This window comes from Sciurus vulgaris (assembly GCF_902686455.1).
Source record: "Sciurus vulgaris genome assembly, chromosome: 6".
Taxonomy (NCBI): Eukaryota; Metazoa; Chordata; class Mammalia; order Rodentia; family Sciuridae; genus Sciurus; species Sciurus vulgaris.
The window spans coordinates 90,435,586-90,452,784 of NC_136466.1; the positions used below are offsets into that span (position 1 = coordinate 90,435,586).

The following is a 17,199-nucleotide window of genomic DNA, read 5'->3' on the forward strand; positions in this document are numbered from 1 at the left end:
ATTTAAACACACCCATGAGTGGTCCCTTAAGCAACCATAAGACAGGGTTGGTCCTAGAGGCTTTGTCCTGGAAGTAATTTATTCCCTATGGCACTGCCCAATATTATTACCCCTGCCCATCCACCATGTGCAGTCAAGTTTTATGGGAACTTGCAGCCTAGTCTCTACTGAGTGGAATTAAGAGAGAAACTATTTTTCTTTGGTTGGAGTAGTAAGAGTACAGAGAAGACCCTTACCCTCCAACCCCTTCATAACTTGCATGACAGCTAGTCATTAAAAGGGTAAAAATATCTTTGTGTTTCAAGGCAGCAAGCAAACTCATAAAGGTAACTAACAACAGAGGCAATTTCATAGTGACTTTTCAGAAAGTTCAGATGGAAGGATATGGAAGACATGCTCCATTCTTCCAGTCCTGGAGAAGCAACCTGAGGAATGCAGGAAAATCAAGGAAAACTGAGGGGAGGGCTGTTGTGTGAGCCTGAACCCCACATCACTTGGGTATTAAGAGGAAATAAGACAATATTTTGTAGTTATTGGTTGTTCAGGCTGGGACATTTGGGTCTCAATAAGTTAAGAGAAAATGTCATTCATTCTCCCCTTTTCAAATAACACACAATGTCTTTTCATTAGAAGCCTGAAATAGCAGGGTTTTTCTCTGCTCTTCCATTCCTTTGAATGCGTACTCATAATTAGCTTCCCACAGCCTCTCCTAGGCTTCTTCCACCATTACTCACCAGACTGGTCTATTTGTGTTACAGATTATGCTTTCTCAACCTCACCAAGGTTAGTATTTTTGGTGATCTGTTATTTTAAGTCCATATTGCTGATCTTTGGGGAATATAGATACTTCTCCCTTATTACTATTTGCAAATATTTCCAAACTAATCTCTTATGTTCACAGAGGTTCATATTTGAGGTCTGTGGTTATTGACAGTTGGTGGATAAAATGTGAGTGACTGATTTCATACCTTCATTTTTATTAACCTTTAATTTATCTTTAGTATTTCCTTATATAATTAATGTAAGCAGAAATCACAATGAAACAAATGAAACAGAGAAACTACTTTCTTATTGCATTCTAATTGTTTCAGGTATCTCAAAATTCACTTATGCTTATTGATGGTTAAAATTATGGAGCTGTTAAATGTGCCAGGAGATCAAATGTTTATAAATAAACACATACTACATAAATCTAAAAAATATTTTGATAACACTTTCAACATAAATTTTTTTGTAACTTCGCATTTTTATGCAAAAAATATTCTGAGATGGGATCAATAGGCTTAATTAAACTGTCTAGGGGAATAATAGCATAAAAGAGAAAAGATTCTTGAAATAGCCAAAAGTTTCTATACCACAATAGAAAAAAAGACTAAAAGAAACCCAAATGCCAACAATAGATCAGTGAAATAAATCATCACGTTTTATAGTAGAATATCATGCAATCACTAAACAGTGTTGTAGAAGACTTCAGTGGCATATATGGAAAGATGATCACCACATTTTATGTAAAAATTCTGTGCATGATAGATTTTTTTTATAAACTAAATGTATAAACACACATATATATGCACTTTCAATACACATATATAGAAAATGAACACACAAAAATGTTAATGATGGTCATTTACATGTGATGGGAAAAATGGGTAAACTTTTTGCTTATCTCATTTGCAAAAAGCATCATGAGCTTAAAATTATTTTTATAAGAAAAATAAATGCAAATTAGCTTTGTAGTTAAAAGTAATGAAATTCAAAGAAGGATCCAAAAGGATATATAATTTTAACTGTACTCATTTATTCAGCCCATAAACCTTAAACAGTCAATATTATAGGCTACAGTAATGCTATCTATAGGATCCACTATCATTATGGAATAAAAAAAATCTACTGCCGTTCATACAAATGACTTAGCAGCTGAGTCAGTAAAAATTTTACTTAAGCATCATTCATCAACTTTCTAGATTGTTGTACCCAAAGTCAACGTTGTATTTAACAAAAGTACCTGATACTCAGTTCAAAACTGTGTTTCACCAATCAGTAAATCAGTAATTTTGTCTTCATAAATTCCTTCCTATTTTGTATTTGTGCAGTCATCTGTTTTTATTTGTTGTAACTTTTTTTGCATTTACACATTTTGAGAGATTACATAGTGTAATCTCTCATTTTTCTGATTGTACATATAATAGGATCACATCAGTCATGCAGTCATATATGTACATGAGATAATAATGTCTGTTTCACTCTACTGTCCTTCCTTCCCCCATACCCCTTCCTCTCCCTTCACTCCCCTCTACCTAATATAAAGTAACTCTATTCTTCCCTATATTCTCCTCCCTTATTTTGAATCAGCTTCCACATATCAGAGAAAACATTCGGCCTTTGGTTTTTTGGGTTTGGCTTATTTCACTTAGCATGATATTCTCTAACTCCATCCATTTACCAGCAAATGCCAGAATTTCATTCTTCTTTAAAGCTGAGTAATATTCCATCATATACCACATTTTTTTTTTATCCATTCATCTGTTGAAGGGCATCTAGGTTGGTTCCATAATTTAGCTATTGTGAATTGAGCTGTTATAAACATGGATGTGGCTATGTCACTGTAGTATGTTGATTTTAAGTCCTTTGGGTATAAACCAAGGAGTGGGATAACTGAGTCGAATGGTGGTTAAAATCCTTTTTGTTTTATTTTGATGATTTGTATTTTATTTTATGACTTTCCTATAACAAGTAAAAATAAATTTATATCCCCTTATCCTATAAAATACTTTTGTGAATATATATTCCCTATGACAAAAACCTGTTTCCTTCATAATTTTGCCATACATTAAAATTTATGTAATTCTCAATTACATTATCACTAGAAAAGTATTCACTTCTTTTTTTTTATATCTAGGTATTAGGAATTCCATAATGCTATTGGAATAATGTTTATCATGCCTCTTATATGCTAATAACATTTCATTTGGTGAAAAAACTACACTAGATTTTAAGAAACTTCCAAAATAAAGGTTTTATAAATTTAAAATATAATTTTGCCATACTTTACAATGCTTTTTGAATTATTACATGATTTTAAAAAGCCACAAGCAGATGTGAATCTGCCTTTAACTCCTTGAAGTTTCTAGTATTTTTAGCCCAAAAGAACCTTTCTTTAAATAGCTTAGACTTGAGGCTTTCCTGAGGCTGGCTACTATGTTGCGGCTGCTAGCAACACCTTTGAGAGTTGAAGAACCTGAGCCACAGAGGAGCCAAACAACTTCACATCTACAAAGTAAGTGATGAAGATAATTTTGAATGAAAGTAATTCAGTTCAAGACCTGATTATCCTGGAGGAACACCATATAAGGAGTTGGAGCTTCTTTACCTTTGATTAATCTGTAGAGTAGGAACTGAAGGATTTCCTGTAGCTATAAGTACCTTACAGTTCCTGTTACACTTACATTCAGAGGCCATGTGTGAGCAGGAAGGTGTCACTGTATATTTATCCTGGAAGTGCTTATGTTGTTCCAGCTACCCTTAAGTTTTGGGAGCACAGAAGAAGCCATAATCTCTTTCTGATCAGTAAACATAACATCTAGAGACTTACTCAAGTCTCTGGGATTCTTTTTACTCAAATGGGGGTAAAACTGAACTTTTCCCTGTGATCAGTTTGAATTCTGGATCCTAAGCAATAATCCTTGACAAATCTCAAAATAGATCTATCTGTAAAAGAGATCTATTGCTTTCTTCCTTCTCGATTCTCCTAAGAGAGCATTTCATCTCCTCTGACATCCTGTCCTCATAAGGATAACAACAAAGGGGGAGGGGGAGACAGGTTAGGAGTAAAGCATACAGACCTATTAGAGCACAGGTATCATATAAACATCATATAAACTATAATAAATGCCCCAAACAAGCTGAGAGATAAAAACACTTTTTTTTACCATAAAATGATGTAACCTGTGTTGAAATGTTTGCTGTATAAGTGGAGTTGGTAACCCCATTCTATCCCTGTTCCACTAAGATTTGAAGGTAAAAATAGGGTTTATAAACAATAACAACATATTAAAGTGTTTCGTCCCCTTTTCTCTGAAATTCAAATTGCCAATATTTAAGTCATCCTAATGTTCTCAATTTCTTTTTTTTTTTTTTTTGGGGGGGTGCGGTTATACCTGGGATTGAAGTCAGGGGCACCAGGCCACTGAGCCACATCCCCAGCCCTATTTTGTATTTTATTTAAAGACAGGGTCTTACTGAGTTGCGTAGTACCTTGCTTAGTACCACCACCACACCCTGCCTCAATTACTTACTTTTAAATTTATTTTCTTATATGGTATGTTGCCTGAAACCCCCTTTTTGGAAAGTACAATATAGAGAAAAAGAAACAAATACAGAGATTAAAAACTGGAAGATCTTTCTTTCACTTAAAGATTTGATCTATGTGAAACTACAACTTACGTGGTGAAAGTTCGTATTTTAGGTTGTGTTTGCTCATTTTCACTTTGGTGTAAATGAATAGTTGAGTCTTTCTTAAAAACAGATTTTGCTAGAAGATTAAAAAGAGAGAGAGATCTTTACCCTTTATTTGGAGAGGCAAATGTTCCCAGAACTTTCCCTTGTCTATTTTCCCTGGTTCTTAGCCCAAAATAGGACCACACTATCTATAAAACCAAACACTAAAATCTTTCTCTCTCAAAACTAAAATACTGAGGTGTGCCTGTCTTCTATATTACGAGAAATCATATTTAAATCTCAATGTTTAAAGGAAACTTCTTACTTACACTCCCTCATCATATTCAGGGAAAAACAATCAAGTTAACCATACTGTAGTTATATACGAGTTGAGAATAAAATGTTAAAAGGTTTGGTCAAAGGTATTGCAGATAACCAGTTCCTTTGGCTTACAGAGTATTTCAAATTTTTCTGGGAACTTTCGTCTCTTCTGTGTTTAAGTTCTCAAATCAATAGCACATGATGCTCAACAATTGTAGACTCAGGAATGATACGAAGCATGCAAAATGCACATCACAGCGTGTAATGTTCTGGGGAAGACGATGGCATAACATTGAAAAACAGCTTCAAGTCTTAAAAATGCAACTGACTGAACCTTGCAGAGGATTGTCTCTACAGTCCCGGAACGGTGTCTTGTTGTCCAACACCCTCCCTCCACGTCTGAGCCTTTTCACTCCGTGTGGTTTTTCCCTTAGGGATCATTATTGGGTTTCATAATGATTAGTTTGTGTATGAAAAAGGAAAGCTCAAGACTATAATTTCATACGTACTTAGAAAAAAAACACATGAAGAAAATTCAGTAGCAAGACAAGTCATCTCCTGGAGTCTGCTATGACCAAGAGTACACCCGTGAGAAGGACAAGCTAATAAATGAACGTGCTCATCACCTAAGTGGACAAACCACGGGGAGGAAAGCTTTGTCTCCCTCACGCTTAGGGACCTCCACTGTCCTGTCCTTCAAAACAATACCTGGATCCTCAGAAAAGCGAACCATAGCTGTTCAAGCAAAGAATAGTGAACAATCCAAGTCAGAAACTTAATGACAAAGACAGGGATAATAAGAGAGGGTGTATTTATTTTAATTTTGGCAACAAAAATTAATAGAGACAATTATTAATAAAGGCTCCAGTGAGGGGGAGATTGAGGCAAAGTGGATGCCCAGAAGCAAAACCAGATTGAGTACTGAGTAAATGGAGTCTAGAGAGAAATGGCCTCCTCAGGAGGCAGGGAGGCCAGACACATAGATCAAGCAGAGAGTTCTTCAGCCCAGCCCTGCAAAGTTTCCTCTGTATGGATTGTCAGGTCCTCTTGCTTAGAGGGGCAGTGTTGCCTAGAAAAGAGAAAGAAACTCAATTTAAATCTTTGGTTGGTCCATCACTGTCTGTGGGACTTTGACCCAAATACTTTAATGGCTCTGTGCCTCAGTTTCCTCTTCTGCAAAAAGGATATACTTCATTTTGAAAACACTAACAACAGTGCTTATTGCATACCAATGGCTCAATAAATGTTAAGCTTTATTATACTGCTGTCAACAACCATGCCAACATGAGTTTCCTTCAAAAAAAAAATGTTTTAAAAATGTGTATAACCCCTTCCCACTGTGCTTAAGGTTCAACAGAAAGGAATGGTAGTGTCCCATACTTTCTCTTCCCTGAGTAAAATAAGTTAAGTAGTGTTCTAAATGTTTCTTTAATTTTTAATTTTTATTCATCTTTATAGTCTCCTGTGGTGGTGGGGGGCGGTGCTTAAAACAGCATAAAAATTAAGATTTTTCAAAGCAGACAGCTAAATAGGGAAGAAGGCCACACACCATAACCTGTGTTCGTCTCCAGAGAAAATTGAAGTTAAAAACTAGGAAAGAGAAACCTATGGAAAGAAAAACAATAATGGCAGAAATAACTAAGAAGTGGTCTTGAATTTTAACTGAGACATATGCCCTGACAGTGAAGAAGTCCTCCTGACCTACCCTAACCCACTGATTACCATGAAGGAGATGGAGGGGCTAAGACCAGGAAGAAACGAAACTAATGATAATGCTGGACATATGGACCTTAAGGCTTAAAAATACAGGTTCAAAACTCACATTGTAGCCATACTTGGTGTTGCATGCTTGTAATGCCAGCTACCTGGGAGGCTGAGGCAGAAGAAGCATATGTTTGAACCAGCATGGATAATTTAGCAAGATGCAGTTTCAAAAGAAGAGAAAAGGCTCTCTTCTCTCTAACACATGTTTTCGGAAACTTGGCCAAAAAATCAGACAACTATAGCTCTGTGTTTGTTTCTGGAGCTTTTTTTCCATTTCAATGATCTGCTTAGCTGTTTTTATGCTAGTATCATGCTGTTTTTGTTACTATGTCTTGGTAATCTATAGAACAATTTGAAATCTGGTATTATGATGCCTCTAGCAATGCTCTTTTTGCTCAGAATTATTTTGGTTATTCTGGATCTTTTATGAATAAAATTCATCTGGATATGAATTTTAGGATTATTTTTCTAGTTTTTTGAAGAATGTCATCATTGGAATTTTCATGGGGATTACACAAATATATAGATTATTTTGGGTCATATGACCATTTTAATGATATTAATTTCACATACCCATAAATGGGAGATCTTTCCACCTTCTAGTGCATCTTCCAGTGTCCTCTACTTCTTTAGTGTTCCACAATTTTCACTGTAGAGGACTTTAACCTCCTTGTTTAGTTTTTTTCCTAGGTTGTTTTTGTTTTTGATCTTTTTTTTTCTTTTGAAGCTATGGAATTATTTTCCTGATTTACTTCTCCATAGATTCATTATTGGTGTATTGAAAAGCTTTGATTTTTGTGTATTGATTTTGTATCCTGCTACTTTGCTGAACGTGTTTATCAATTCTAGAAAGTCTTCTCATGGAGACTTTTGTATCTTATCTACAGTGATAATTTCACTTCTTTCTATTTTCATCCCTTTTATTTCTTCATCCTGGTTAAGTAAAAGTTCTGACTAAAATTTTAAGTACTATATTGAATAGGAGTATTAAGAATGAACATTCATGTCTTGTTCCTAATTCTAGAGGAAATGCTTTTAGTTTTTTTCCCCATATGATGTTGGCTTTAGGTTTGTCATATATAACCTTTATTGTGTTGAGTGAGTTCCTTCATTCCCAAGTTTCTTCATGAAGGAATGTTGAGTTTGTCAAAGGATTTTTCTTCATCTATTGATATGCTCATGTGATTTCTGTCCTTGGTTCTATTTATGTGGTGAATTACATTTATTGATTTGCAAATGTTGATCCATCCTTGCATCTCTGGAATGAAACCAACTTGATCATGGTGTATGAACTTTTTAATGTGTTGCTGAATTCAATTTGCAACTATTTTATTTTATTAAGGATTTTTACAAGGATATTGGTTTATAATTTTCTTTCCTTGCTGTGTCTTTATCTGGTTTTGGTATCAGGGTGGCTTCATAGAATGTGTTTAAAAGCACTCCCTGCCTTTCTATCTCATAGAATAATTTGAGACACATCGGTATTAGTACTTTAAAGATTTGATCAAATTCAGCTATAAATACATCTGGTCCTGGGTTTTTCTTCATTGGGAGGCTTTTTATTATTATTTTGATCTCCTTGTTTGTAATTGGTCTATTTAGGTTTTCTGTATCCTCTTGGTTCAATTTTTGTAGATTGTATTTATCTAGAAATAATCCCTTTCTTCTAGATTTTCTGTTTTACTGACATATAAGTTTTCAAAATAGTCCCTAATTTGTCTCTAAATATCAGTTGTGCCTGTATAATATTTCCTTTTTATTAATTTGAGTCTTTTTCCATCCTCCCACTCTATTAGTTCACCTAATGATTTATTAATCTTGTTTATCTTTATAAAGAAGCAACTCTTTGTTTCATTGATCTTTGCAGTTTTATTTCATTCTCTGTTCATTAAATTCAACTATGATTTCTGTTATTTCTTTCGTTCTACTGGTTTTGGAATTTTTTTTCTTACTTGTTCTCAACAAAGGTGTTAAAAACATACATTGGAGAAAAGACACTCACAAATGTTGCTGGGGAAAATGTTGCTGGAAAACTGTATGTAGAAAAATTTAATTACATTAAAATGAATCAAAGCCTTAAGTATAAGAACAGAAATTTTGCAACTACAAGAAGAAAACAGAGGAAACACTCCAATATATAGGCACAGGAAACAACTTTCTGAATAGGACTCCTATAGCTCAGGAAATAAAACCAGAAAAATTAATGAATGGGGTAGAATCAAATCAAAAAGTTTCTGTACAGCAAAGGAAACAACAGAGTGGGAGAACACTCTGTACCAACTACTTTTCAAACAGAGGATTAATATTCAGAATATATAAAGAATTCAAAAAACTCAACACCAAAGAACAAAAGTAAAAACAATCCATTCAATAAGTGAGCAAATGAACTAAACAGACACTTCTCAAAAGAAATACAAATAGCCAACAATTCTATGAAAGATAAAAAAGATCAACATCTTTGGCCATCAGGGAAATGCAAATTAAGACGACATTGAGATTCCTTCTCACTCCAGTCAGAATGACAATCAATAATATAAATAACAGTAAATGCTGGCAAGAATGCAGAGAAAAAAGAACTCCTATACACTGCTAGTGGGATTTCAAATTAGTACAACCACTATGGAAATAAGTATAGAGGTTTCTAAAAAAAAAAACTAAAAATTAAGGTGTCATAGGATCCAGCTATACCATTCTTCAGTATTTATCCAGAAGAATAAAGTTAGCAGACTTTAGAGGCACATGCATGCCCCAGTTTATAACAGCACAATTCACAATAGCCAAATTATAGAATCAGGCAATGTGTCCATAAACAGACGAATGGATAAAGAGAACGTGAATGTATATGCAATGGTATTTTATTCAGCCATAAGGAAGAACAAAATTATGCCCTTTGAAGAAAAATGGATGGATCTGGAGCACATGGTGTTAAGCAAAATAGGTCAGACTTGAAAAGACAAGTATATGTTTCTCCTCATAAGTAGAAGCTAGAGGGGAAAAAGGGGCGCGGGGGAAGGATGGCATGAAAATAGAAGGGAGACCAATGGGGTAGAGAAAGAGGATTATTGGGAGGGAGGAGGGGAGGAACTGGGGAGTGAAACAGATTAAATTATGTTACACACACGTACAAGTATGCCACGATGAAACTGACCACTGTGTATAATGAATGTGCACCAATAAAAAAAAAAAAAGAGCTTGGGATATAGCTCAGAGGTAGAACACTTGTCTAGCACATGTGAGGACCTGGCACACACACATGTATACACACATGCACACACACACACAATCATCACAATCATTTTGTGAGAGTCATTATGTGTGTCCTTCTTCATTGAGAATGTCTGTTTAAAGGAGTATATATACAATTTTCATCAACATTCTCAATTAAAACACTGCTCCATCAGGCAGATGTCAACTCTAGACTTGTGGCATCTTCCAGCAAGTCCTCTTCATTCCCTCTTACCTTACTATGGTCCATTTTCTACACAGAGCCTGATTGAATTTGATAACAAACAAAGATATATCACTCCCAGATTAGAATATATAAATGTGTGTGTGTGTGTGTGTGTGTGTGTGTGTAATATATTCAAATTCTACCATAGCCTATAAAATCCTATCTTATCTGGCCTTGCTTTCTTTTTGGTCCCATCTTATGTCCCCAGTTTTTCATTATAAAGACACTAAACTGACCTTTCTGCTCCTCAGCTGATTCCTGCCTAAGTGCTTTTGCACTATTTTTCTCATGGCTAATCAGTGCTGAAGTCTTGGCTCAAATATCACTAACTTTCCTAAACTATCCTCTGTAAAGGAGGCTCTCCCAACAATTCTCTGACACCATTAATTTTCTTTACAACCAAAATTCCTATGTATTTGTTTGCATGTTATTGTAATTTCCCTTTATTAAACATGGCTTTGAAAGAGCGAGGATTATGTTTATACAGTACCCAACATTGAACCTGGCATCATTTGCTCCCACTAGGTATCTGATGGTTATGTAAATGAATAATAACCAAACAGAACCTAGAACATAAAGAAGAAAAGGAAAATGTTTTATGACAATGTATTTCTTTAGCAGTTGGATGGCTCAAAGTGTACTAGAAAAAATTTCTCTGGAGTTAGAAATTTAAAATGTTTCCATCAATGATACTATATATTCAGTTGATCAATGCTTCTGTCTAGTTTCTTCTGGCCTGTAATTCAGGTGCTAGCCTTTCTCCATGGTTGAAAACTGCTCAAATAACCTACATAGAGAGTTTCAGAATAGAAACTCAACAAAGACAACTTCAGACTCTAGAACTAGTGAGAGGGCCTTTAGGCCCACTCTGCCTTTCTTCCTAATAACTCAATTATTGGGACACTCAAGCTATAACAGAATGACACATTTATGAAAATGAAAAATTATTTCAAAAAAACAAAAGATCCAATAAATGTTCTCTTTGTAGGAATAAACATGTATTTAATATCATCAATATGCAACTTGAGATTGGAAGAAATGAATCATGGATTTTGTACATAAAAAATTTGGGAACAAACATTATGTTAGGCAGTTTAACACATCTATATTTCAAAATTAGTACCATGGACTTCTTTTTATCATGTGAAACTAATTCCTCTTTCAAGCTTGATGTAAACCTTCATTTAAAAACGAATGAATGCTTTCAGATTGTGTGGATGTTCAGATAACTGGATGTTTCAAATAACTTTTGAGGAACCAATAATAAAATATGTTAAGTAGATATTCAAATATTGATACCATAATAACATACTGTGTTTATATGAATCATAGAATCTGTCATCACAGATGCTTCAAGTTGTTAGAGTTCATTTCATCTGGTTATTTTCCAAAGATGTAGACAATTCTAACAATTTCCTGGGAGTTTATTAAACATACAAATTCTTGGGCCCTGTTTAAGGTGATTCTGTTCCTATGGATCCAAGTTGAGGTCCAGGAACCCATATTTGTTGGAAAGGCTCCCCAAGAGACTGCAGGGGTTAGAAAACAGTAGTTTTAGTCATTTTCAACTCAGTCCAGAACCCCTTCATCCGCATCCTAACAAATTGTTACTCAACTGTACCTTGAGCTCTTACAGATGGGGCAAACCCATCTTTACATAGTATGTTAACCTTTAGGAAAAATCTGATTGTCGTAAGCTTTTGCCTATATTAAACTGAAATTGGTCTTCTAGTGACTTCCTTTAGTAGGTCTAGTTCAGCCCTCTATTACAGTAAAGTTATACATGACAGCCCTTTATGTATTTTAATAGGACTTTCAGATTCCCCACAAGTTTTTTCTGCAGGTAAACAGATTGTATCCACAAATAATCTCTCATAAATCCTTTATCAGTTAAAGTATCTGTGTACCCCAACCACACCATCCAGGTACTCTTTCCAGAGCTTTCCCCTCCATCACTGCAGGAACTAGAATCCCTATACTGGCTTATGAGCCACTTGGTCCTATAGAGCAATGGAGTGGTATGCTGTCAAAGGCCATATTGAAGTGTATATAACCTATCCTGGTGGCTCTCAAATGCTAACACATCATGTGACACCACATTATGAAGAAAGTGTCACCAATCCATGGTGAAATGAGAAAAAGAAGTAAAAATGACAAGACTAAACATATTTGAGCTAAGAGAATTTTATTTTCTTCCCTATACTATGATTCTTCAGTTGAATTTCTTTTTCTTTTTTTTTAAATGAAACTATAAGGATAATAGATAATTTGTTTGGTTGGTTTGTTATCATAAAAAGACAGCAATTCTATGTTGATGGACATTTATTTCTTTTTAAAATTATACTGGTCTTTAAAGACCAAAATCTGGGACCACTGCCCTAGACTTGCCTCACTTGTTGATATGCCAGTGTTCTCAGATCCAACCCTTGCCTCTAAAACATCCAGCACAGCACGTGATACTGTGACTCACGTATCATTATCCTTAGATCTTGGAACCAACTGAACAAGACCCATCATCAGAAATTATGGTTCAGTAGGGCTGGGGTTAACTCTCAGTATCTGCCTTTTAAAAAAAAAAAAAATTTAGATGTTGATGGACCTTTACTTTATTCATTTATTTACATTTGCTGAGAATCGAACCCAGTGCCTCCCACTTGCTAGTCAAGTGCTCTACTACTGAACCACAACCACAGTCCAGCATCTGCCTTTTTAAAAAGCCCTGAAATAATTGTGATGGTCATTCAGGGTCAGAAAGACTTTCATGATGTGTATTTATTCAGTGTGTCTTTTCTCTACCTTTATAACATTATCTTCAGGGAACAGGGTTAATTGGAGGAGCAGGCATCTGCTCAGGTATGAGAGAGCAGTCAGGAAGATCTTGTATATTGATGTTCAGCATTCTGCCTTCCTTAGATATGAACATGTCTGTGATTGTTACCCTTGGCTCCCCTTAAATCCTTTCTCTTATCAGGCCAGGCATCTTTCGTTTTAAATTCAGACACACTTATTTTTTCTGTACAACTCCATTTTTGCTCTTCCTTCATAGATTAAATAACCCTATAAACTGATTTCAAAACTCTTGATTTTGGGATCAGTTTATTGATCTCTACTAAAGGACAGTGGCCAGAACTATATGTTTATGTATTAATACAAAACTAGTATATAAAAATCCTCTCATCTGGATTTAAGAATCCATTAATAAGCTTGAGATCACCCTCACTTTTATAGAGTTACCCTCACACTGAGGTTTGGACCTATCCAAGCTATCTGACTTTACCTAAACTCCAACATGTGGATATTCACACAAACCTACTGACATTTTAAAATACAATTTCCAATTATGCATTTATTCAAGTTATATGGCCTCAAGTTATAAATTTTATCACATTGGTTTCAGTATCTTTTCAATAGATAGCATCATTTCTTATTCTACTTTTGCCATCCAACATATTGCATCTCTTTTCCAGAGAGTATCTTATACAATGGGTCACATGTTATGAAAACATGACATACATAATATATGTGGTATTATTCAAATAACTGATAACATATTTTTAAACAGATTAAGACACAAGGATTATTTCCTAAAGCTTTCTCTCCAAGTCTCTTGTCCATCCAGCATGATATCGCCTACCTATACTCATCCATAGCACATTTCTCCATGTTTTCCAGTAGGGCATAATACACACTGTCACAGCAAATATAGGGTGATATCACTGTGAATGTTTATCAATTTACCTTTAAAAAAATAATATGACATAATTCTTCAAACACAATGTTTAATATATATTTCATTGTATCTGTAGAATTACATATACCCCTAAGAATATTATCAGAAAACAAAACCAAATGAAAAAAAGAGGAATAAAAGCGGTTTGACATACACTGACATAAATTACACTGGCAGTATATTTTTCATTTTCTATAAGCTCTCACACTTTCTAATTAAAAATGTATTATTTTTTTCCTGAAAATATCAACATTAAGATTAGTTAGTAGTTTTCAGAACCTACTGTTTATATCCTAAAGAGTCAGAATAGGCGAGAATGTGCTAATAATAACCCTAAATAACCCTAAAATCTCATGGCTTATAAGATAATATTGTTACTTGTGTGTTTGCTATTACACTGATTCATATCACATTTATTCCAGAACCCAGCTGAAAGAGCAGCTGCTATCTGAACTACACTGCTGATCTTGTGGCAGATGCAGGAGAGAGATGGCAGAAAACAGGAGTTCTCCTGAGAAGTGGCTTCTGCTTGGCAAGCCACTTCTCCTGTTCCATTAGTTGTAGCAAGACACATGGCCAAGTCTGACACTGATAGGGTAAGAAATACATTCTTCCTGTAAAAGGGGTCCCATGTAAAGTGACTGCAGGAAAAGGTACTTAGTACAACCTATCACATCCATCCTTTTGGAAATTGGGGCCTCCATTCTTTTGAAATTTTCCCCTGTTCTATAAAATTTCTCAAAAGAATATGATAGTTCTATGATTCTGTCAGTGACATTGTTTATTGCGTAAGTGGAATTCTCTATCCAGGGGATTTGAATTCTTCTAAAATATTTAAGCCATTGTTAACCTCTTATCATGGATGTCAATGACATCTTAATTCATTGATCTCTCAGTTTTGCCAGCTTAACCATCATTATTCTTGGTATAGACAGAAGAAAAGCGGAAGTGCAGTGTTTTCTTTTAACATGATACCATCATTCTAAAGCAATGGACCTATAATTTTCATCTATTGTTCTGAAAATAGCTATAAAAATTGCTGCTGCTGTCTCTGGTGGTTTTTGCCAGCCTCAGCGAATCCTTGGCTTTAACTCTCTTGAAATTCTTGTCCTATTACTTGTATTCTCCTTGTTTTATGTTTTCTCATCCATAATTTACATGGATGTCCTCCAGTCTTATCAAGCAGGTGGCAGAGTCTTTTACCTGTCTGCCTATTTTCTTTCTTTAAAATATTTTTAACTGTGTAGTCAGAATTTCACAATTCAGCCCTCCTCATAACCATGGAATTAGACTCATTTTTTTGATCTTGAAATGTATTGATTTTTAAAAGAATATATTCCACCAGGTATTATTTGGTGCTCTACCCTTTTGATATACTTGTGGTTTATTTTCTAACAGCATGTGAGAAAAAAATATAACATAAAAGTTAAGAGCTCAGAATTGGGAGATGAAATTTGAATCTTGATCCTTTTCTTATGACATATGTGACTTTGTACAAGTTATTTAGTTACCTGTGCCTCAGTTTCCTCATCTGTAAAATGAGGACAGAGTGTTTTCCTATTATTTCTGTTGCTAGGGAGGATTGAGTGTGCATCGTGTATATGTGTGTGTGTGTGTGTGTGTGTGTGTGTGTGCGCGCGATACTTAAAACAATACCTGACTTATAAGTACCTCGTATGCCTGTTGATATTGGATCTTATAATTTAAAGTGAGTCAGAAGTAGTTTTTCTGCTTCTGCTGAGATTCAGAAGTTACAATTTCTTACACTCATGTGGGGTAGCCTTCTTCCTTCCAAGAAACACTCTCTCCAAAGCTTGCTAAAGCACTCATCAGCCTGGGAACTAGCATCCCACGGGTCAAGTACGGGAAAGGAGCTGCAGTTCAAGATAGTGAGCAGAGACTACAAAGAGGACCCAAAGAAATCCAAAAGGGAATGAAGCCTAACAGCAAAGGGAAAAGAGGTAGATCGACAATTTCCTAAGAATAGAAACTAGACAGAATCCTTTGGATTTGCAAAATGGGGCACTGTAGGCAGCCACACAGACAGCAGAATGGGATACAACAAAGTTGGTACCTAATTGCCAGTGGAGTACTATAGAGGTCCCTAGCTCCAAGTGCAGGTGGAATAGGGGACAGTGAAAACAGGCTCATCACAAATCTTCAGGAAACTTCCCCTATCTATGATTGACCCTGCTTCCCACATGTCCTCACATCCTGGGACCACTGGTGCAGAGGAAAAGCAGCCCAGCAATCACTACTCCAGATAAGCAAGCACAGGTGACTGAAGTCACTGCATAAACTGCCTGGGCAAAGTACAGGCTGCTAGAACTCCAGTTTCTCAGTCCCCTGCCTACTCCCTGTACAAAACCTGAAGATTATAAGCTGTCCCTATATACATAGCCTTCAATTCAAGGGAGAAGTAATCTGGGAAAAGAACTCACTTTCATATCAACCAAGGAAACCTATGTGCCCCACCCTTGGAATAATTGACCTAAACATTCATTCTAAAACAAGAACTAATAGGCAAGCATCACGAGACTTATAAGAAATACCAAGAGAATTAAAGAGAAATATTAAGATAAAAACTGAGCAACAGACCCAGGATAACACATTAGAAATGCAAAGAACAGAGGTAAACCTTAAAATTTTTCCCAATTAAATTCTTCAGGATTTTAAATAACGTTGTGACCATAAAAACAAGAACATGCATCTATAAAAATGGGATAGAGCACAATAAAAGTTAGCTCAAAAAATTTAATGAAAAAAATAAAAAGTTCATAGAATGGATGCAAAATAAAAAAATCAGAACCTAGAATCGAAAAACAAAAAATTAAAACAGATGAGAGAAGATAAGAGCCATAAAGTATCAATCCACAAAGTTCACATACAATCAGTTGTGGTTCCAGATAGAGAATGGAGAAAATAGAGGAACGTGAAGTGAATTATTTTAAAAAGAAAGAAAGAAAATATCTTGGAGCTGAAAAAATGCACAAGTCATCAAACTGAAAGAGCTAGTGAATATTGGCCTAGCAGGATGAAACTAAAGGGACTCATTCTAGACAGATACTGACAAAGACAAGAGAGCCCTGAGAAATATCATATGTGTTCCAGGAAAATGATTTTGAACCTAGAAGTATTTGCCCAATGAATAAGCAAATGTGAGGATGTGTAAAAACATTTTTGGATATGCAAAGAAGACCACTACCCATGCAGCCCTCCTCCTCACCAAATCCTTTTGATGAAAATAATTGTAAACATACTCCAACAAAGTAAAGGTAAAAACCAGAAAGGTGAGGAGGTAGATACACAAAACAGTGGAAAAGATCCAAAAAAGAAAGAAACCCCAGGGTAATAGTTCATAGAAGGCATGGAAGGCAACACCCAAACTAAACTACAAAGTAGAAGGCTGCGAGATCCTCTGAAGAACATACGGTTTTAATTGGGGAAATGAATACAAATCTGAAAATTTTATTGATATAGTGAAGAAACTGTTTCT

General features: G+C 35.2%; 1 long non-coding RNA gene across 2 annotated transcripts in view; it reads right to left on the bottom strand.

The window, feature by feature from the left end:
• Nucleotides 1-5,552: 5,552 nt before the first annotated feature.
• The window catches only part of LOC306663104, a 130,921-nt gene continuing 119,274 nt past the window's right edge, over nt 5,553-17,199 (bottom strand). For both annotated transcript variants that reach the window (XR_013764351.1, XR_013764352.1), the window contains one exon: nt 5,553-5,827. This is a non-coding gene — a long non-coding RNA (uncharacterized lncRNA). The remainder of the gene's footprint in view (nt 5,828-17,199) is intronic.